This window comes from Mustela nivalis (genome assembly GCF_964662115.1).
Source record: "Mustela nivalis genome assembly, chromosome: 9".
Classification (NCBI taxonomy): domain Eukaryota; kingdom Metazoa; phylum Chordata; class Mammalia; order Carnivora; family Mustelidae; genus Mustela; species Mustela nivalis.
Window position 1 is genome coordinate 25045863 of NC_139028.1, and position 22218 is coordinate 25068080.

The following is a 22218-nucleotide window of genomic DNA, read 5'->3' on the forward strand; positions in this document are numbered from 1 at the left end:
AACCCTGGTCCGTCCTTAGTATCAATAATAGTAATGATAATAATCAGAAGTTTGAAAGAAGAAGCCTCAATATCTCAATAATAGTAATGATAATAATCAGAAGTTTGAAAGAAGAAGCCTCAGGTGAGTTTTGTGATGTGCTAACACAAGTGACTCAGATAACTAGGTACAGAGGGTACAACCAGAGTTGAATTTTAGCCTCATGTCCTATGTGATTTTTTAAAAGATATTTATTTAGAGCGTGCAAGCAGGGGCAAGGGGCAGAGGGAAAGAAAGAGGGAGAGAGAGAATCTCAAGTGGACTCTGCACTGAGTGTGGAGGCTGAGACAGCATCCCTGTGATCCTTGAGGAACTCTCCTCTCCAGACACACACCTGTCAAGGGGTCACCAACCTGCTGAGACTCACTCCACTATCCTTGGAGCTCTGCCACGTTGTGAAATTCAGGGGGCTCCGTTTCAAACCAGATAGCAAATTTCTCAAAGTGTTGAAATACTTGGTGGTCAATATATGCACAGGGCAAGTTATACATAGTAGGTAATAATAATCACACCCCCCAACACACACACACACACACACACACACACACACACAGTCTTTTCCAGGACGGTTTGCCGGAAATCTTGGCATTGTCCAATGCCTAGTGACTTTAAAATGTAATTTTCTGAGCCTCCTGAATGGGGACACAGCGAACTGGAGAAAAATGGGCATAAGATCATTTAACATTCTACATTTCGCTTGCTATCCGGTGTCATCCTTGTGGTTGACAAGATGCCAGCATTCCTAGATCAATTTAGTGCAGCATCCCCTTCCCACAGCTTCCTTTATGAAAACTGGATATACTAACAAAATGTTGATAATAGCAAGGATTTAGCTAAATATCCATTTTTTTTAAATTTTCAGAGTATCCCTATTTAAAACGTCGGAACCTAAAAATATACACAAACCAAGTGTTGATGTGTCTCAGGGCTTGCATGTTATGATTTCCTCATTGCATCTGGTAACTGCATGTTATTAGCTACACTTGGTACAACTCGATACAGCTTGACATATTCTGGGATTTATTAAAATGTAAATGACAAAGCAGAAAAGAATGTTCAGACAATTGGATTACTCCATTGACTGAATGTTCCAATACTGTATCTATTTTTGTCAAAGCCATGGCGGCTCCTGCTGTGGAATGCTGAATGGAAGATTCCATTGTAGGGCATGGGGAGAACTTGCATAAAAGAAATTGAAACCTAATCGTCGAATTTTTAATTCACCTCTCCAAAAGCAACAGATTGCCAATACTTCCTAAAAGAAATTATGATAATTTTGGCACATAATTATTGGAAGATTATCATTCACAGCTATGTATTCAGCATCTATTATTGGATCTGTAACTTCATTCATGAAAACAATGTTACATTTGCTTGTTTTTGCTCTTGGCCTTGGCTTGTTTTGGTTATGAACATTATGTGATAAGCATGAATATATGTGATATGGCAGCAAATACGCACACTGCAAGAGAGACGTTTTCCTGATGGGAGCTGTTATTATTTATTCCAGAGAAGAGAAGGCTGGGAGGTAGGTGTCTTTAAGGACTTGAAGGGATTGAGTTTAGAGAGAATGGAGACCAGCTGTTCTTTCTCTCCACAGGGAACAACAGAAAATGGGATTAAACTATAGCGTGAGGGATTTGGGATCGAAATAAAACAGAATTTCCCAACTGTGTAGGCTCTCAAACACGGAAATATGTTTCGAAGGAACTATGTGAACATGAGTTTTATTCTGATACCTTAAAAAAAGGAAAGACACTTTTTCACTACATGGTCTTGTATGGACGGAGAAGAGTGGATTCTGGTTCCTGGATTCTCGTGATCGATGAACAGCATCTGCAAATAGGGAGTGGTGCTTGCGAAAAGGGGTAATTTTTTTTTTTTTTTAATGATAGATATTTTTCAGAGTCAGCTTTTCTCATGGGGCCAGACTGGAGATTTTTACCTATGCTGTGAAATGTTAAACTCAATGGAGTGTCCTGTAACAAGGTGGGTGGGGACAGAGAGCGTGAGAGCACAATGCACTCTTATTGTCTCCTCCTACTATCATTTTTGCTGTTCAGGAGTTCAAGTTTAAAGGCAAAATATCCTTCTTAGTGTGTATGGACTTGAACACACGTATATTGATTTTTTTGAATTTGTAAGACTGTGGTTAAGGCCCCTGGGAACCTGAGCTCTCTCTTTATAAATACAAATATAAATAAATAAATGTGTGTGTGTGTGTGTGTGTGTGTGTGTGTATTCCCAAAAAAGAAGTTGTACTCTAAAAAAATAAATCTATAGTGCTCACATTTGATGGGCAAGAAAATTTGAGTACATAGGATTCAAATTGGTCCAAAATCAGTTCTTGCTTTAAAAAGGCATGACCACAGTAGACATTGGCTGTCCCTTGACTTGAAGATAATTATATTTTCTATTTCCCTGAGACAGCTTAGTGGAGCAAAAAGAGCATGGTGTTAGAGTCAGAAACCCAGGGTCAGGTCTTATCTCACTCATGAACTGCCTGTTTGACCCAGACACCTTTGTGGTTCTTAAGTACTAGCTTATATTCTTAGGACTAACGAATAGAATGTAGCTACATTAGATGATTTTTAAAGTTTCTCTTTTCGATTTGAATAGGCTATCAGTCATCAATACCCAAAGTTCTTAATCTTTGAGCTCATCCCAAGATTTTGTCCTCATAAATTAACACTTCTCAACTTTGGCTGCACCTTACAATCATGTGGGGAACTTTAAGAGAATCCCAGTTCCTAGGCCATATGCCACACCAGTTAAATTAGATGAAAGGCTCAGGTGTCCATATTTTTTAAACTCCCCAGGTGATTACAATATGCAACCAATATTGAGAACTCCTTCTTTAGGTACAAGACAGGGAGAGGAACTGAAATAATATGACTGTTTCATTATGAACACAGAAATTGTGTCCATCTCGTTGCTTCCTGTATCCTTAGGACCTAACAAAACCTCTGGGACATAATAGGTGCTCAGGGAATGATCAACATTTTTAGTGCACTTTGGCCAATTCCTAAAAGAAATAGGGCTTATCAAAAATGGTATTTACTTTGATCATTTTCACTTTGATCTTAGTCACTGAATAGTGACTCAATTCTCTACTACTGGTTGCTAGTGTAAACAATGAAGGAAAGTGAACGAATGGGTAATCCTATTGCACTGATACAATTCAACTATCCTTGAGATGAAAGTGAGGAAACTGTCTATCACCACATCCTCCAGAGAAGACGCCCTTTGGAATCTAAAGACGTGTCTTCAACATGACTCCACATATCTAAGTGAAAATGAGTAAAATGAAATGCCCAAGAATCCAGATGTGTCATTCATTCATTCGGCAGATAATTATAAAGTGCTTACATTGCACTACACACACTATGACAGCCTGTTTTAGACTTTCTCCATGAGGGTTTTATACCAGAATTAAACCTCTCTGTCCTGGGCGTCTTACCATGTAATGAATTAATTTCCTTCCTATGCATATAGTATAGTTTTCATTATATATCATCCTTGGGAAAATTGAAAAAAAATAGTCACTCACTTAATTTTTTTTTTCTCTGTGGTCAGATGACACATTTTAGACAGGATTCCAGTTTAGACAGGATTCAAATCTAGGGCATGAAATGACAAACAAAACAGTATACTTGCCTTTCAGAACAGTATTATCCAATAGAACTTAATCTATGATAGAGTTTTCTATATGTGTGCTGTTCAAAGGAGTGACCACTAGTCACATCTGACTATTGAGCCCTTGAGAGATGGTCAGTGCAACCAAAAAACCAAATTTTTAATTTTCTTCAATATTAGTGAATTTAAATTGCAGTAGTCACCTGTGGCAAGTATCGCCCCTACCCAACAAGGCAGATCTAGAATTTTACATTCCCCTGGGGGAGACTGATATCATGATCATAATTTGGGTGATAAATGCTAATATGAAGTAAGCACAGAATGCTAGGAAAGCTCCTATGTGAGGAAGTCCATCCTAGGGAGGGGTAGTGATGAATCAGGGTAGAAATTTCCAAGGTGAAGTGACTTCCAGAATGAGACCCAAAGACCAAGACATGGCATCTGGAAGGGCAGTGGAAAGAGTACTAAGCAGATGGTTTAGGTATGTGAGAAAGGCCAGAAGGGAAGGAGGACATTAAAAAATGGCAAAGAGGTATGGCAAGAACCTAGAAAAGCAGTGGGAGACAGGCACCTGAGGAGTCCAGACAGAGATGTTGGGGGCCAGGATCCAGGATATGAAGGACTTTAGGTGTCGCAATATTTCAAGGTTAATGGGAAACAGGTGAAAAGTTTGCAACTGTGGAATGATATGATCATGTTTGTGGTTTAGAGAGATTTCCCTGTGGCTGCTGCTTAGCAGCGTGGAGGGAAAAACTGGAAGCATGACTCAATAGTCCAGGTGAGAAATGAGGGGTGACTTAATAGTCGCATGAAAGATGAAGAGAAGCAGATGTATTTGCAAACAGAAGGGAAAAATCGAACTGATTTTTCTGACAGTTGGAAGGAGAAAAGAGAAGGACCACCCCTTGCTTTCTGACCTGGGTAGGGGATAGTGAGTGCCCCTTCTTAAAGGGGCAATATAGGATTGTTAGAAATGGTCTCTAAATTTAAGTTTTTCCCATCACATCAGACCAACTGCTCCTCATGGATTCTGGAATTAGCTTTGATATACACTAGTGAAAAGAAATTATGAGAGCATGCTCTTCCAAGAAATCAACACAGGTTCACAGTTGATACAACATTGTTTTTATTGGGGATTCAAGGGACAAATGACAAAGTCTCATAAAATGTCAACAAAGTCACATCTTGTGCTTGGCTACTCTTTAAAAACAAACAAACAAACAAACAAACAAACAAACCTGTTTATTTATGAACTCACTTAATGAGAACTGTGCGAGATGTGTCCAATAATCATCATTTTGAAAACAGGATGACCCAAGCCACAAGGTCTATGTCAGACAATGCCAGATTTTTACGTGGAAATTTACAACAGTCAAATATGCAGGTACTTCCAAACACCTACATGTTTGTCCTTAAGTAGACCCAGCTTAACTGACCCCTTCAAGATGGAATTGCCCACTGAACCTCTGTGTTATTCAGCTGACCACTTTATTAATCATTACTAAATGCCAACTAAATGCAAAAGAGCTGGTAGAGAAGAGTGATATTTCCTCAATTCTAGCTTTTTAGGGCTGAAGTATCCTTGAGTTAGTTACAAGGATAAGTGAGGATTAAAATAGCAAATAACCATCGATATTTTTCAAAAACATAAGGACTATTGAAACAGTCACGTATAAATATTCATGCGGAGGCACTTAGGAATACATACTGTGCATGAAATTGGGTAAGAAAATGCTCATTAGAAGATCTGGTTTGTTTAGGTGAGCTAAGAATTCCAAATAACTTAAGGATATCATTGAAGACATTATACACATAACTTGAGCCATTAATGTTCTCTGGGGATGGATCATTGACAGTTGCTACGTCAAAAGATGCTAGTTCATAACTGGCTTTTTTTCATGTTGAGGTGGGAAGCCAAAGAGATGCAAAATTGAAGTAATCTACTAAGTGCGGTGCTCCCTTATCACCCAGAGAGAATGCTTTCCTTGATCAAACTCAAGTTCATCCTTCATTTAGGCAGCGTGGCATACTTTAAGAGCCTCTGAGAGGAAACTGGGCAGCCTGGTTTCTGGACATAGCCCTGCCAAACGCAAATGTGTGATCTTCTGTAAGTCGCTCTAACTTTGATCTGTCATCTGTAGAAAAGCACATCACAACAGATGACCTTTAAGTGCCCCCCCCTTGATAATTCTCAAGAATTTGAGATTTTCTGCAGAACACAAAGAACAATTTACTTAACATCTAGTAAAAAAAAAACAGTAAAAGCCAAAACAAAAGCCAGAAGTGCCAATAAGCTCTATTTTCCAATTCTTTCAATTTTCTATCATGAAAATTCTTTCCATCATTCTAACATGATTTGAGCAGAAAACTGAAAAAAACTGACAGGATAACTGAATAATGTAGCTATTTGTTTACCATAAAAAACGATCAAGGAATATTCAAGTGGTAATACTGCAACATTGATCACAATATTGTGACTCAGTGCTTTAGATCACGAGTTTTGCAATCACAGTTCTGAATGAGAACCCTGTATATGGCAGTTTGGCTAGTTACTTGACCTCCTTAAACCTTATCTTTTAAACAAGGATAATAATACCTATTTTGCAGGGTTGTTCTGAGTTGCAGGCTTAAGTGAGTTCATACGTAAAATGCTTAACATACAGTAAGAACTCCAAAAATACCAACTATTATTGAGTTAACAGAAAAATCATAAGTTCTCATATTACCACCAATCACTGTCACTTGCTTTAATGGTAAATAAATCTGATGATGATTCTAGGTGACACTCAGGGTGAGAGAGAGGAGGTGTGGTGTGAAGTCCTTACTGTATATGCATATTTACACTGGCACTGAAAGTCAACTAGACATGTATAGTCATAATTCCCTAAACTCACCACATAGATTCCTTCTTCTATGGCTTTGCTCATAATATTGCATTCATTTAAAGGATTCTATTTTTTTCTTTCCTTTCCATTTATCTGAATCTTTAATATTCTTCTTCTTCTTCTTCTTTTTTGTAAATAGGCTCCATGCCCAATGTGGGGCTTACACTCACAATCCTGAGATTAAGAGTCACCCGCTCTACCAACTGAGCAGACAGGTGCACCTAAATCTTCAACATTCTTTAAGATTCATCTTTTATTTTCCTCCTTTGGGAACTCTGTTCCCTAAACAGACTAGTTTTGCCAGATAATGGTGACCTCCTCCAAGCTCTTTCTTTATATCTTTTGTTTTGTTGTGGTCTTAACATCTATAGACCTGATTTGTTACGATCTTTTCAAAAGTTTATGTATCACTGTAGAACTGGATTTACACTCTTTAGAAGTAATGACCATGTCTTTGGACCCTATCTTGCTTGATTAAAAGAATAATTAATTGGTTGGTGTCAGGTGGGATACGGTGGTATTTTTCAGCTGCCTTATGAGTTTCCACCGTTATTTTAGCCTTTGGGTTGCCTCTAACTACCTTGTTATTTCAAAAGTACTTTATATTCCTTTAAGTCACTCTTCAGATCAAACCGTCTGTGGGCTAGAAATCAACCTACTTATAGCATTAATTTTGTTCCTTAAAACATGAACACATTTGTGCAATTTTCTATTTTAAAAATTGGTGCATTAATAAGCATATCCATACCGGGGAGATATTTTAGAAATGAGTGTCCCACTGAATTAAAACACAAACAGAGGAATACACATGAGGAAGGGGAAGTCCTTGGCTCCTTAGAAATCTAGATGTCACTGGGAAGTTTTTTCTGTTTCTTGAAAAGATTGCCTCGTATTCTGGGAGCTCTATTGCCTGAAATTGCATCCTTTGGGGGTGATGCTTAGCGGAAGAGGTGTCTTCAGGTGATCATTTCCTTTGTTTCAACTTCATAGTTGGCTTGAGCATCCCCCAGTATAGCTGTGTCCAGTGCCGTTTACGTCCCTTCACTGGGGCGACCTTCCTGAGGACGGGGGCTAGAGGACCAGCTGAAAGGAAAGTCAACACAACTAAAAAAATAACAGAACATGTCACAGAAAAGTTATCACATTGACTCTTTGGTAGAAATAAGTAAACATGAGGATCCTCTGGGGGGCGTGCTATTTCTAAGTACACACGAAATGCGACATCACCACAAAAATGTAGCGCTCTCTCACTGTTCACGTCGCTGGAGGAGCAGTCAAGCCACAACACTGCTTGAGTGTGCGAGCGCCCCACGCTAATCCCTCCGGGAGGAAGCGCTCCATAAGAGAAGCTTCAGGTTTATCCAACAGACAACTTACTGAAATAGGACATGGAGGAAGAACGACAAAAGAATGCAGGACATTAGGGACAAATTCAAAGAACTCCGAAGACTAAAAGCAAAATAAAATGATTGTGGGGACAGAAGGGCTTAGCAATGCAGAGGCGAGTGAAGTCACTGGAATTGTTAGGAATTAATGTCAGTTTCTTGTATTTGGCTTTATAGGTCTAGTGCCTGGCTCAGAGCATGACTCATTGTGCCCCGTGGAAGAAAGAAGGAAAGGAAGAACAAAAGAGAGGGAGGAAGGGAGAAATGGAACAAGGAAGGAAGGGAAGAAGGAAGACAGAATGCAGGTGGATGGAAGGAAAGAAAGCAAGAGAGAAGAGAAAGGTTTCTGAAATGCACATGTGGCCGAGACAGAGCGTGCAGGGAGGAAAGCAGGGTGCGGGCTCAGAGACTTGGAAGCCAGGAAGAGCAGGCTTGCTTAATTCAAGGAGAGATTATACATTCGGAGTGGCTCTGGAAAATAGGGCAGGGCAATTTTCAGGAGGTTTTGAGCATGTTAAGATTTAATTTGGGAAGCGTGGTGGGTTAATGTGACTATTGAGAGTTTTGAAGGGAATATTAACATGATTCGGATGAATCGAGTGGAAAGGGAAACGTGGAACTCCAAGGCGTCAACCCAATGGGGTAAAACAAAACCATGCTGTAAGAAATTAAATGAAGGCAGAAGGACCAAAGAATATGGTCTTAAAATAGAAAGGCAGGTGCTTGTCTGGGCTTCTTCTGCATTAATGCTTATTATTATTATCTGGCTTAGAAGTCAGATCAAGAATTTCCTTCTCCCACTGTGTAGCTTTTTTCATTCTTCAGCTGTTCCTCTTTTTTGTCACTGCCCTTCCTGAAAATGAACTTCAGCCTTTACTGTTTTAGCAGCAAGGCAAAATACGTTAGTAAATAAGGCACCTGGAGGTGGAATCAAATATAACCTTGAAAGACAACTGTTGGTACAAACGGACTTCGGATTCAAGGGTCTTGGAGTTGTTCTTCTATTTCTGTATTTGAGAGTAGCTTCAAAAATTCTTAAAGCTGTAAAAACATTTAGAGACCAACTAATCCAACCCACTCATTGTGCAGGAAAGGATATTTGGAGAGAGCTGTATTAATGTTTCTTTTATTCTACGGAAGTTGTTATGAATGAGATATACTTTGCAGGTGGATTTTAATTTAACTAAAGCCTTTATTGTCAGCCTCTTCATTATGCCAGCACAATGAAGAAGCATAATGAGTTAGGCACAGCCAAAAGGATATACTACCCCATATCACAGATCCGCCCTAAACACTTGGAATATATTGAAGATGGGTCTCTGGATGGCAGGTGTATTTGTTTCCTAAAACCTAATCAATAGCCCAGTGTTACATATGGTTAACGGGTATTTTTCTGTTCTGATCGAGCGTGCGACACCTGATCCTGGGTGAGAAATTAAAAATGTATCTTACAGGTTTTAGAACCATATTTTGTGAACAGGGATTGGGAAGGTAGGGCGTGGAGCTCTTGATACACATAGGTAAGACTCATTTGTGAATAAATCATACTGTTCTTGGAGTCAGGAAGGACGCCGTGCACAATTTTCTGCTGACCCCTGTGGGTAGCGTCATGATGGAAAGTCCTTGTGTACATGAGCAAATGAAAGGTAAAGCAATGCATTGCTTTGGGATACAGCCCATGCAAAATGCCCCTTTTTAAAACATGGGCCCCATCATTAAAATATATTTTGCAGAGTAAATAGTAGAAAAATATGAACCACCGTATTTTGCTGTTATGAGTTCAATGTTTAACAAATCAGGATTCTTTGGGGCCTCTGCCTACTTAATTGGAATGAGTAATATCTTGTATCATCTCAACATGAGCCTCCCTTGAAATCCTTTGTCTCCCCAAAGTATAAGCGTAAAGCGTAAATTGGGACCCTTGCGTAGCCCAGCTCAGGGTCCTTCTGTGATCTGATGGTAATGATTCTCCAAATTTGCATCAAGAGCCTCTTCACCTACTGGGCATATAGCAAGTGCCAAGCACCAGGCTGACCAATCAACTCACTGTTTCACTGCCTGGGTTTTTCCGGCTCCTTGGTGGGGAGGGGGTCTTCAGTCCAATGGAACACCATGTCGAGACACCAAAAGGGAAGTTGATGTTAGTGTGTAAATGACCTAAGTTAGCAGAGTTTCAGTGATTCAGCATGCACCATGCAAAATGGGGAAAAAATGGAAAATAAGTTGTTCATTACTGTTACGATTTTGGTTACTTTGATTAAGTTAAAATGATCTCTGCCTAAAGCCATTTCCCTGGTATTTTATCTCATCCCGGTAAAGGAAATGGATTTCTTATGAATAAGATTTACTACTCTAATATTCTCCATTACTTCACCAATTGTCCAAAGTCTGAATGAAGACTAAATCCATCAAGAGCAGGCAATATTTTACAACTAATTCAAGGGTCCACAATGACAACATTCTTAGAGATCATTACTTTCCAATATCTGGGTCACACATGTTCATTCATTCTTGCATGACAGCACAGACCGTAGAGCTCTTATGTTCTTATATTAATTAGCAAGGACTTTTTTTTGAAAGATGATTTTAAGAACATTCTACTCAGGAGCCATTTCAAATGATGAGAAATGCCCATGGGGAAAAAAAAAAAATCTCAAGTAGGCAACATGTAAAGCAACACACAACTCTGTGCACATTAGTATAATTACACATTGCAAATTATATCGGATGCATCTAATATCTAATTTTTTGAAAGCTGATTCCACTTGAGATTTCAATAACAGCATCAACATTTTGCAGGTGGCTCCCTCTCTATAGTATCCAGAGGGAATTATTCCTCTAATGTGCTTACAACCCTCAAGTAAAAGCCGAAACTCTCCCTGAAAGGACCAATGAACAATGAAACCGGGAATATTACCTTGATAGATTAGGCAGGGGAGGGGGGGCGATTCCACCAAATATAATATTCAGCATGGCTATTTGTCCTATGCATTCTGTGCATAGGATCCTTATTTGCGTCAAGCAAGAAGCAAACTTAAAACACGATCCTTATTAGAAAATGTGGAGGCGGCTTCATACATATATTCTGAGGCAATGATATGAAAAGCGAAGGGGTTGACGAATTTTTAGAACACCTGATAAAAGAGAAATGTGCAACCGAACGGAGGATTACACCTTTGACTGAAAACAGAGAGCTCTACATTAAATTCTGCTCTTCTAGAACACAGGATTAATTTGTCCCAAAGAGGATGCCAGATCCAAGCTCCATTTTGAGGAACAGGCTTTTGTCCTCATCCTTCTGTATGAATCAATCCATTATCAAATAACCAAATATATATTTGTGACCTGGGAGAATGGGGCATATTATTCAAGTGGATTGGATCCATTTTCTTGATTCCTCCTTAAAGATCTTTCTGCTAATTAGTCAGGGTTACTATTGAATTATTTAATTATCTGCACTTTTGTGCAATGAAATATGTTGTCACATCACATACTTTATCATGCTACTGCTGTTCACACTTAATGATGCTTCTCTAGTTAGCAGTTTCCTTTGTTCTGCTCAGTAAGTGGTTTTAGAAAGGGGGTGGGCCAGGAAGGAGGAGCCTTGGGGTTTGTAAAATAAAATCATGCATTCCTGGTGCACATGCAAAACTTTATGCATTTACATGAATCTCTTTTTAGAAATTAAGTTGCCATTCCATTTGGAATAAGCTAAGAGGCACATATCGGCGACTTCGAAGGCGGCCGGAACGATATTACTACACCTTGGACATCTCTCCAGTGCATTTCCACTGCGGTGCAATGGGGAAGTGATTTAATTTTTTTTTTTTTTTTTAATCAGCAAGGAATGTCTTTAACAAGGAAGAAGTAAATTATGATAATTACTCTGAATGGTCGGATCCTTGAGCATTACTAATTAGCATTTATTGCCTGGATTATAGAACAATACATGTGAAACCGAACTGCGACTGCTCTTTTATGTTGAAGAACTGAAAAAGGCAATGAAGCAAAGAAGGCAGTTCGTCAGGACTGTAGTCTGGGGCTTTGCATCTCCTTGAGACTGGGCAGAACCCCACACTTGTGAAATACACAAATGTGGCCCTCAATATCTCTGGCCCATCCGTTTTTTGTGTTGGGCACATATTTACATATATCATAGTCATGAGAGACTAATGAGGGAGAAACATTTTGGCTATGATGTCATTTGGGGACAGTTTTACCCATTGTGAGAGTTTAACAATAAAGGGCGTGAAACTCGCCATTTCAGAAAATATACATTCTTCTGTAGAAATTTTGGCTTGAAAAATTGAAACAAAGAATTCAGTTCTTAGTGAAAAAGAAAAAATTCACGTTCACCTCCCCACTTTCTCTTAGAGGGACCATAGTTGCAAATAATTGAGAAGAAGCGATTGGTATGTGGCATGAGAGCGGTTTTTGTTGTTGTTGTTGTTGTTGTTGTTGTTTTGGGCATAAGGCATTTGTAATAAAATAGATTCTGAAATTAGAAATAAATGAGATATTAATCAACAGGGCAACATCAGTCATGTAAATAAATGCCACTCAAATAATCTGGCAACTGAAATTGCCAAATAACCCAGTAGGTAGAAGAGAAAGAGGAAAATTAACCATCCATCACCCCCCCCTCAGTCTCACAGGTTCCTCCACACCCACTACAGCAAATGAGAAAAGGACATGGTAATATATAAAGCCAGTACTAAATACAGTCACTAGTCTTCCCAATACCTTCCATGGATTCCACGCCCCCCCGCAACCCCGATCCTTTTTAGTTTGAAAGAATAAGTTTGACTAAATCTGTGAGGAGATTAAACAGGCTGGTGATAAAAATTAATTCTGCTGAATGAGCAAATGCATTTGGATGGCAGAGATGCAAATAAGATAATACTTTTCTTTTCCTTTGACATATCAAGCGGATTAGTTTAGAATGTTAAATTTGATTTTATTAGAATATATTAGCAGTGTTTTAATTAATACCAATCAAACATTTTCTTTCCCTGGGGCTTGATGTGTTCCTAACGCTTTCTAAATCATCTGTTTTTTCTCCATCAAAAACCACCCCCCTCTTCCAAATTACCAAAGCCTTTTGTTACATTCTTCATCATTTTACTGTATTCGACAGAAAACTGTTTACCTAAAGGTGTCTTGCCCATAAAATTAGCTCCCAGGTGCTGGATTTAAAATGAGCACTGTTCATTAGTCCTGTTGATTTTTTTTTTTTTTTTAAGTAGAATTAGAGACTCAAAAATAAACATCTTCTGTGTTTTTCTTTTGGGGGAAAAATGTTGCAAAAGGAGTTTTGGCTGGTTCGTATTACTTGGCTTTCTTCTCAGTGGAGCTTCCTAGAGCTGTTAAATTTCCAACAGAATTGGGTTTGAGCTGGAACTTCTTTGGAAACAGAGGCAAAAAAAAAAAAAAAGGAAAGGAGGAGGGGGAGAATCTAGTTAAAAATATGGTGAACCAGTATGCCTTGTGAACTGAATTGTAACTGTGTGTTCCAAGGAGGTGCTGCATTGCCTTGCACTCATTATCCACGCCTTTTCTCTCAAGCTTCCTGTCCTTCTGTGTCCGAAAGCTCCAGTTCACGTCTTTTTCTTTTCTTCCCGCAACGCAAACCGCCCCCACCCCAATTCCCCGCCTTATTTTTTTTTTTTTTTAATCTGCCAAGCTGGATTTGCACTTTTAAAGATCAGTATCAATAATGCCCTGCTTGTTTCGGTTGCGTTCCCCCTTTAAAAGACAGCGCTCTCTAATTGATGCGTCTGGGCTAGTCTAGACTGGTAGTGATTGAACCAACCACCAATTATGTTATTCATTTCACTGAACTTCGCTGATGGGCTCCGTGAGGAAGAAGGGGTGTTGAGAAACCTGCCCTTAACACTGGAGCAATCCCCCGCTGAAATACAAAAATCCTGTGTGCCGTTGTGCACTCCCCAAATGCCCGTGTGATCAGTGGTGGTAGCAACCTCAGGGCATGAGCAATCCACCTGAAAACATGTGAAAAACCGAAAGAGTGCCTTGGAATACAAACTGTATCACTTGTATTAAATTACTATCCTGTTACCCTTCAAAATCGCAGAAGAATGATATCCAGCATGTTTTTATTGGCGCGGGCATACATTTTCATAGAATTAACGGCAGATACATTTTGACTTAGTAAAGCACCAAATGTTTTGCAAACAGTTGATATGAATCATGTGATAACATATATCCATAAGTTAAATAGACTCCTTTCCACAATTTCCAAATACCTATGCACACACATCCGCTAAGATGGGGAAAAATCATTAATCCATTGTACGGAAACCAAAGGATCACTTGAAAATCAAGTAACTCTTCTCTGAAGCATATCCAGGCTACCAAAGGCTGGAAAGTAATATTTAAATAGTACGACTACACAAGAGGTTTCAACAAAAGGCATGGTTCAATTGTTGCATGGTTCATTTTCTCGAATCAGTTTTCTGATACAAAATGGTTTCTTCACTACGATTTGGAGTCATTGACTGAAATTGCAATAAACACTTTAAAAAAAACGCACAGGAAAAGAACAGTTTCCTTAACCTTCGACTACACGTATAAAATGAGGTTACAGCCAATATAGTCTTTAAAGGAAGAAAGCATTTGAAGTCAGGACTGATTTAGGTCTTTTCCAAAAATAGAAGATAAATGTTGGCTCAAGGATACCAAAGCGGTTTAAATAAAATTGTATATTGGAATTTTTCGCAACAAAGGAAAGGTAAGTTCCTGCTTCTCTTCTTCAACTATGAGACAGATCTGAATCACTAAAATTATTCTGTCACGAAAAGTTACGTTTTCAGAAAACTGCAAACTAGGTAAACAATTACCGTAAGAGAAGATTATTTTAAACATACAGTTTGGCATTATAAATAACTTTGCTGGATTGAATTTAGATCCTGACAAATTTTTTCCAATCTTTAAATGAAGAATAATGGGCACTGATTACTCCCAAAGATACAATAATTGCATATGTATGTGTGCCCTTGTTATTTCTTTCCATTTACGTATTTAGAAAATATATTTCCAATCCCTATTGCTTTTAAACTTGCGGTGTATAACATTTTAAAACAGATGCCCAGCAAGGAGGCTACAATCGCTCCGCTTATTTTTTTAAAATCTTGCAAAGTAATACAAATTGAATCTTTATGAACACCGTAAATTTCATCCTCCGCGTAGACTAGCAAGAGAAGAATTTTTAGCCTATTAATCTTTTAGCCTAAACTACTGGTTTGCCCCCCATCTGTGTCTGCGTGTTCGCTGTCTAGCCATATATGACACATACATGTGAGTACTGAATGTGTAACATGTCCACATGCCCATTTTAATTGGACACAATTTTAAGATTAACTGTTGAGTTTAAAAGTTGGAGGCACGGGGCATGCTGGGACTTCAGCTAATATGTTCTGAGGTCAAGCACCAGGTACTGAGCTGTTCTTGTTACGCTCTGATAGTACTGCGTGTTGCTCTCAAGAAACAGACCATGGGAGAGGAGTTCCACAAGCCTCGGGCACCGGTACTGACACACACACACACACACAGAGCAGCCAACGCGCTCCTCTAACAGAATGTATGTATACCTACTTGAACAGAAATCCAGGAGCTGCCACTTTCTGGTCACCTGACCGCATCTAACAATGCAAACCTCAGAGGTGCACTCAATCACTTCAGAAAACTTTCTTTTCTTTTGTTTTTGCTTTAAAGAAAAAAGTTCCACCAAAGGTCCAAGATGCCAAGGCACGACTCGCAGCTCCCAAGAGCCTAACCCGTGGATTTAAACGGTAAACATCACAAGTTAGGGTCTCAGGGATTGAGAGGAGCGCCACAAATTGTTCCTTCTGGAGACAAAGCAAAGCAAAACGAGAATGACAGGCAATTTCTGCTCCAGGTTCATGACCAAAAGGCACCAAACAGGTGGCTGGCAGGGTACTCCCTCGCTCTCGAAGCTTCCTTAGGTCACAGAATTCAGAGTCCATGTAAATAGAATATATTCATACACACACATACGCAGAATCCGTGGACATAGATACATACCTGAACACAACCACCGTGTGTCTATCACAGAAAACTCTTGGAAGCTTTGGGCAAAACAGTTTGACTAAAATGAAAAATAATGTGCATAGCCCGAGAGATGCTGACTTTTTTTAAAACCAGGGTCGAAAATCAGGATAAAATGCCCTTTCAAAGCTTGAACTTACGACCAGCGCGGCTGACGGTAAGGAAAATACGAGGCGGCTCTTTCCCTCTGGCCAAGCATGCCGCATGCAAAATCATAGACATCAGGCTTTCGGAAGGAGAAGACCAAGAAGGAGGGTTCGGAGGCCATGAAAGTATAAATACGAACAGCGTTTTAAACTCACCCTTTGGAAGCGGAGCGGGGCTGCAGCCTCCCGTGACACCATTCCGAGCAAGGGGGGGAAATGCGAGCTCGCAGTGCGCTAGCCTGGGCGAGGTGTTTCAATAGAGGACCGACCACGGGGCGGGGAGGGGAGGCGGGGGCAGGAAGCGCTACACCAAATCTAGAGACTGTGACTCTGTAGTTTATGCTTTGACGAGGGAGAAAAAAAAAGGCAATTTGGTGGACGTGCAGGGAGGGGCTGGGACGGATCAGATTTTGAAAATATTCGGTTAAAAATTAAAAAAAAAAAATCTTTTCTCTCTCTCTCTCTCTCTCTCTTTTTCTTTTTTTTTTTTTTTTTTAAAGAATGAGAAACCTCCCCAGAGCTGCTTTTAAAAAATTTCTTCCTTCTTCCTGCAGCATGCACTTTGCCAGTCGGTCCTGCAAACGGGGCCTCGGCTGCATCAGCTGCTTGGCTGAAACCAAGGCCAAATCAGGCAGAGGCAGCACCAGGCTGTCATTTGGGAGGCGAGGTGGGAAGGGGTGGGTGCAGGCTGGGGAGATCGTCTCCCCCGCCCCACTCCCGCCGCCGAACCTTTGGAGCCTTTTGCCAATATTTCAGAGGAATCCGAATTCTAATTCCCCTCCATCTTCGCAGAACCTACCGGCTCTGTACCTGAGAGTGGCTTTTCCCCCCGGTTCTGACTGGAAGCGGAGCTTTTCTGTGCCAGGGGCTCCCTGTGTCGCCTCCAAAATCCAAAGGGAAGGGAGGGGAACTGGGTGGGTAGATGACTCTTTTAAATTTTTTCTTCCCTCTTTTCTCTTTCTCTTCCTTCCTCTCTCCCTTTCTTTCTTTCCCTCTCTTTCTCTCTCTCCTCCCTTCTTTCCTTCTTTCCTTCGCTCTTTTTTCCTTCTTTTATTCCGGCCTAAGCAAGGTAGATGGCTGGCTAGTCAAAGAGAATGACAAAGCAGCCCCTGGGAGGGAGGCATTGCAAGGGCCTCCAGCACTTGGTAAAAATGCTAAATATTTCGTATATATTTCCATATGCAACTAAAAACCATTAAAGCTCCAGGCTCTTCCCCGTCTCCCCCCTCTTGCAAAACAGTATCCTAACAGCAAGCCAGCTAAATTATGCCTCCTTTACCTCTGCACAGGGTCTATTCAGCATCCCCACCCCCCCATCTTCAAGACAACTTTTTTTTTCTCACCTCTGGAGGTTCTTCTCAGGCACGGTCGTCCGGTTCAGTTCAGGGTTTCTCCTTTCTCCCTCACTTTCCTTTTCCTCCCAGAAAAGCTAGTCCGTCATCAGCCTACCTTGCTTCTCTCTGTCTCAGCCTCTCTCTCCCGTTTTCTTTTACTATTAAAAATAATAATAATAATGGCCCTTTCGACATAGCAGCATGAAGTGGCTGCCTTTGAGAAAGCACATTTAATCTTTGCTGGCTCCCCTAGGCTTCAGTGAAGAAGGAGAAGGCAAGAAAAAAAGGGAGAGAGAGAGAAAAAAAGATTGTAAGGGAGGCTGCTGACGGACAGCAAGCATCAGGCACAAATCAGCGACAAGTTGAATTTTCCTAGACCACACTGCCCCCTTTCTTCTCGGCTCTCTCCCTGGGCTCCTGGAAAGCCTGAGTGTCTGGTTACAGGGTCTCCTTTTGCCAACCATGGTGCAGATTCCTCGCATGCTTGCTGCAATCTCTGGCAGAATAAGGAATCAATATCCCCCTCTAATCACCTTTCGCTCTTCCACGGCTTCCCTCCTTTTCTGAGAATCCACTTGGCTCTCCCCGCCGCTCCCCCGCCCTGCCAGGCCCCTCCATACAAAGCTTGCCGTCCTGTCATTTCCCACTTCCTTCCATATCTTGGAGACAAGCCTCCCTTCTAATATCCTCTCGCGCTCACTCCCTCTCTCCGTTGTATGTCTCACCCTGACTCGCAGCCCCGGATGCACGAAAGCATCTTTCTGACTACTAATGAGACCAAAAATACACCAGCAGGTCAGGGGGAAGGCCAGACATTGTATTATACAAATACAGAAAAATCCTCAGCCTGCTAGACCCAGAGATCAGGTATCACGCTTTCTAGAAGGGAGGGAAAAAAAGTGGGGGGGGGGGGAGTGACGAAGAGAGACCACAGTGCAGTTCTCTGCCTAATTGTTCCGCATCTCACGAGCATCTAAAACACCTAAGCATGTTGGAGTGCATGTGTACGTTTCCTGCATCTTGGTGGGTTTTCTTCACGGATGGAAAGTCAACAGTGCCCAAATACTTCTTTGAAATCGGCATGTAGAGGGATAAAAGAGCAGGGATTCGAATCTATATTTAAAATACGCACTCTCTTCAGGCGTGAGATGACTACAATGCTCAAAGTCTCTTTCCTTTCAACGGGAGGCTTTGCTTGCTGACTCTGTTTGCTGTATGTACTAATTTACCACTTACGTGCCCGTGGATTTTGAAATGAACTCATCAGTCACTGTAGCTCATACTAACCCTCGACTTCCACTGCAGACATTTTCCTTCTTTCTGAAGGGTTTCTCCTCAAATGTCCATCAGATACATACACACTCCATTGATCAGCCTAAAGCCCCTTGATAATGATAAGTAATCATTCCGATGACAAAAAAAAAAGTGGCACAAGATAAAAATGAAAGACATCCTGACTTGAACAGGGGAGCCTCTCCCATCATGTCTGTGGGCGTGCGTTTTCAAAGCTCGGCTACACGATGATCCCGGAAAACAGGTAGCTCCTGATAATTAGGGTCTCTACCTATCTATACACACAGTGGGTATATGGCCATCTTCACCTGATTTTCCTGGCTAGAATCACGCAGACAATGGGCCTGTGTGAAGTGTAAGGCTGAGTTCTGTAAATAGCAAGAAAGGGAGGGAGGTATCTGAGGATGCAGGTTTCCCCCAAGTCGATGTTTTTTAAAGGTAGCTTCTTTGTGCTCAGTTCAGACACTATGCTTTGTCTCTCACCGGGAGACCCGCAGAAGCACAGCTGGAGGCCAAGGAAAAGGAGAAGGAAAAACACAAATGAGGAGACACAGAGAGAGGAAGAAGGGAAAGGAGAAGAGAGGAGAGGAGGGGACCGGAGGGGAGGGAAGAGGAGGGAAGGGGAGGGAGGGGGAGGGAGGGGGAGGGAGAAGATATCCAGGCAAAAAGAGACTTAAAATCATAGTGCTGGATTCCCTTTAATACTTTCCTTTTCTTTTCTTTCTTTCTTTCTTTCTTTTTGTCATTATTGGGAAGGAGAAAGAGATGGTTGGCAGGCTTGGGGACTGGGTTAAAATCTTTTTCAGGTTTGGCTAAAAGTGTGTTTGCACTAGACTGATGAGAAAAAAAGAAACATGCTAGTATACTCATAATGGGTGGAGCTGTCAAAAAAAAAAAAAATCTTTGACTCACTGGGTGCCTCCCTGTACCGCCAAAATGAATCACTCTTAACCAGACTCACCAATTGTCTTAGTGTGCGTGCATATGAAGGGCAGATTATGGGACCCCTGTCCTTCCACTCATCTTCAGAAAGGAAAAATCAACAGAGGATGAAATGTCCCCAGACTCTCCAAAACCTCCCTGCCATCGCCACAACAGTTCAGCATGATTTTCACGTGCTGAGCCGATCTGCCCCGGTCGGTATTCGCTCCGCTTACGAAGATATACAAATATATGAGTTATGAAAGTTTTGCTCTGAACACATCATTTTCTCTATACAACTCAGCGATGTCTTTGGAGGATACTTATTTCAAGCAGTTAACACCTGACCCCAATTTCTGTGGGTAATTAGTGAGCTAGATAACCACACAAAGTGGGTAATTACTTAGTACCCAAGGGTACGCTAGAAGTGGGTAGTGGTTTTGTTAACAAAAGCACATCTCTAATTATTGTATCTATGATGGGTGTTTTAAAAATACCAGTGACTATAGCAAGTGAACCGTGATAAATAAGTGAACTATTTTGCTGTCCTTAGCATATACATAGGTATATTCCATCATGGTTAATAATATTTACCTCTCTTGCACGGATTAATTAGTTAACATCTGTACGACTCTCAGAGATCAAGTGTGCCTGAGAGTTTCTAAATACAGTATTACTATTGTTATTACTATCTTGGCTAATAATCCCAGGAGAAGAGAAGCTTAAGGAGTGGAAGTAACAGTCTGGTCTCCTCCGCCTTGGTCTGAAAAAATGCTGAGATTACAAATGTAATGAATTTGATTGTGGGGAGTGGTGTCCTACCTGCCTGAGTCTAACACAGGTGATAGGAAATGGAAGGTAAATGCCGTTTCATTGACAGCTGGCTCAGGAGGGATCTGAGGAGCCAGGGTAGGAGATGGGGAGAGGGAGGAGCAGAGGGAAGGAGTCAGGGATGGGCCGGGAAGGAAGCTGAATCAGCCCGACCACACCCTCCTTCCAAAGTCCTTCTAGCCTTCCCTTTGATGAGCAGCAAAGATGCACAAAAATCCTCAAAGAAGACATCCATGCAAGTGCCGGGACAAATTCATCATAATTACAATCAATCAGCCAGATAGATAGTATTTATTCTGGAGAAGAACAATCAGTACAAATTACTTTAACAAATGCAGATACATTTTAAAATATTACAGTGTTGAGAATAGGCACGCACAAATCAACTTCAGATATTTTTAACCCCAGATCCGAACATCAATGAAGAAACGCTTTCTAATTCAATTGCTTTTCTGAATCAGCCCCAGGATGGGAACGGGATAGTATTTACTTCTGCTGAGAAAGAAAGAAAAGAAAAAGAAACGAAGAGGAAAGGCGAAAAAATAAAGAAAAGAAAGCCTCGTGCCTTCAGGGGCCTTAATTCTGGAGAGCAACTATGCCTCAGAAACAAACAACAAAAACTTACTGCTTCTTTCTCTGTCAGTGTCCATCTCCTTGAGCCCGCTGTCTGGTGTCTGGCTGAAGCAGGACAGACAGAGGCTTCTGAGATCCAAATCTTCTAGGAGGCTCACCACATTTTTTCTTTCAAAGCAAGGTTGTCCTGGGGATTAACCCTAGGAGTCTGGGAGATGGGAAGCATGTGGGAAGGGTAAAGGGAGATATGCAAAACAACTGTATTCAGCCCCCGCTAGGATGTCTAGGGAGGAGGACAGGAGAAGGATCCCATCAGTCAGCCAACAGGTACCACGGCCGAAACCTCTGCTGGAGGGCGATCTCCAGGACACGTGTTTATGCTGTGACTGGAGGCCAGTGGTGTGATGAGAGGATTTTAAGAGTCTGGGAGCAGAGGGAAATTTTCTCCAAAAGCCACCCAGGCCAGGCTTCTGACCTGAAGCCCAGTGTTTGTCACCCCCTCTCTGAGCTCAGAACTACAAAGGCTGACTGGCATTCCCCAACCCGCCCTGCTCCTTTCAAACGCACAGACTGTGCCAGACTGGCCCCACCTCCCACTGCAGCAAATTCTGTAGCCCTGTTTCATGCTGCGCTGGAAGGAGCCAGATTTCCGTTTTAATTGTCCTACCTGGCCTTCCCCTCTGCCACTGCCCCTGGCTCTTGGTTCCTGGCACAATTTCAAAGGCCCCACCAATGGCTTTCCCTCCCCCACCATCATCGGAACCACCTCTAGTTCTCCCCTCCCCCAATTTTTATGTCTAAAATGTTTTTACGCCCGGTGCCTTCCTTCATCTTTGGCCCCCGCCATCCCCTTTCTTTGGTCTCCCGCACTTTCTGGTTTGACATTTTTTGGTTTTGCCATGTCGTTGGAGTCGCAGCTCGTGTCAGGGACTGAAAACCCAAAAGTCAGTGGCTCACGTCGTCCCCTCCTTGACCCTCCCCTATTAACAGAGCTGACAATCCAGTTCAACTCAGGGCATATCCCAAAGCTCACCTAAAAAAAAGCTGAAGCCAGTAGAGAACAGGTGTGTGGATGCATGCACGTGTG

The 22218-nt window shown here is 41.3% G+C and overlaps 1 long non-coding RNA gene across 6 annotated transcripts in view; it reads right to left on the minus strand.

Annotated features, from left to right (window-relative positions):
• Window positions 1-4777: 4777 nt before the first annotated feature.
• LOC309840991 overlaps window positions 4778-22218 on the minus strand; it is a 261870-nt gene continuing 244429 nt past the window's right edge. For 5 of the 6 annotated variants that reach the window (XR_014298884.1, XR_014298885.1, XR_014298886.1 and 2 more), the window contains one exon: window positions 4778-7936. This is a non-coding gene — a long non-coding RNA (uncharacterized lncRNA). Of the gene's footprint in view, window positions 7937-17522; window positions 21178-22218 lie in introns of those variants that run through there. The other variant, XR_014298889.1, reaches the window with a different exon arrangement.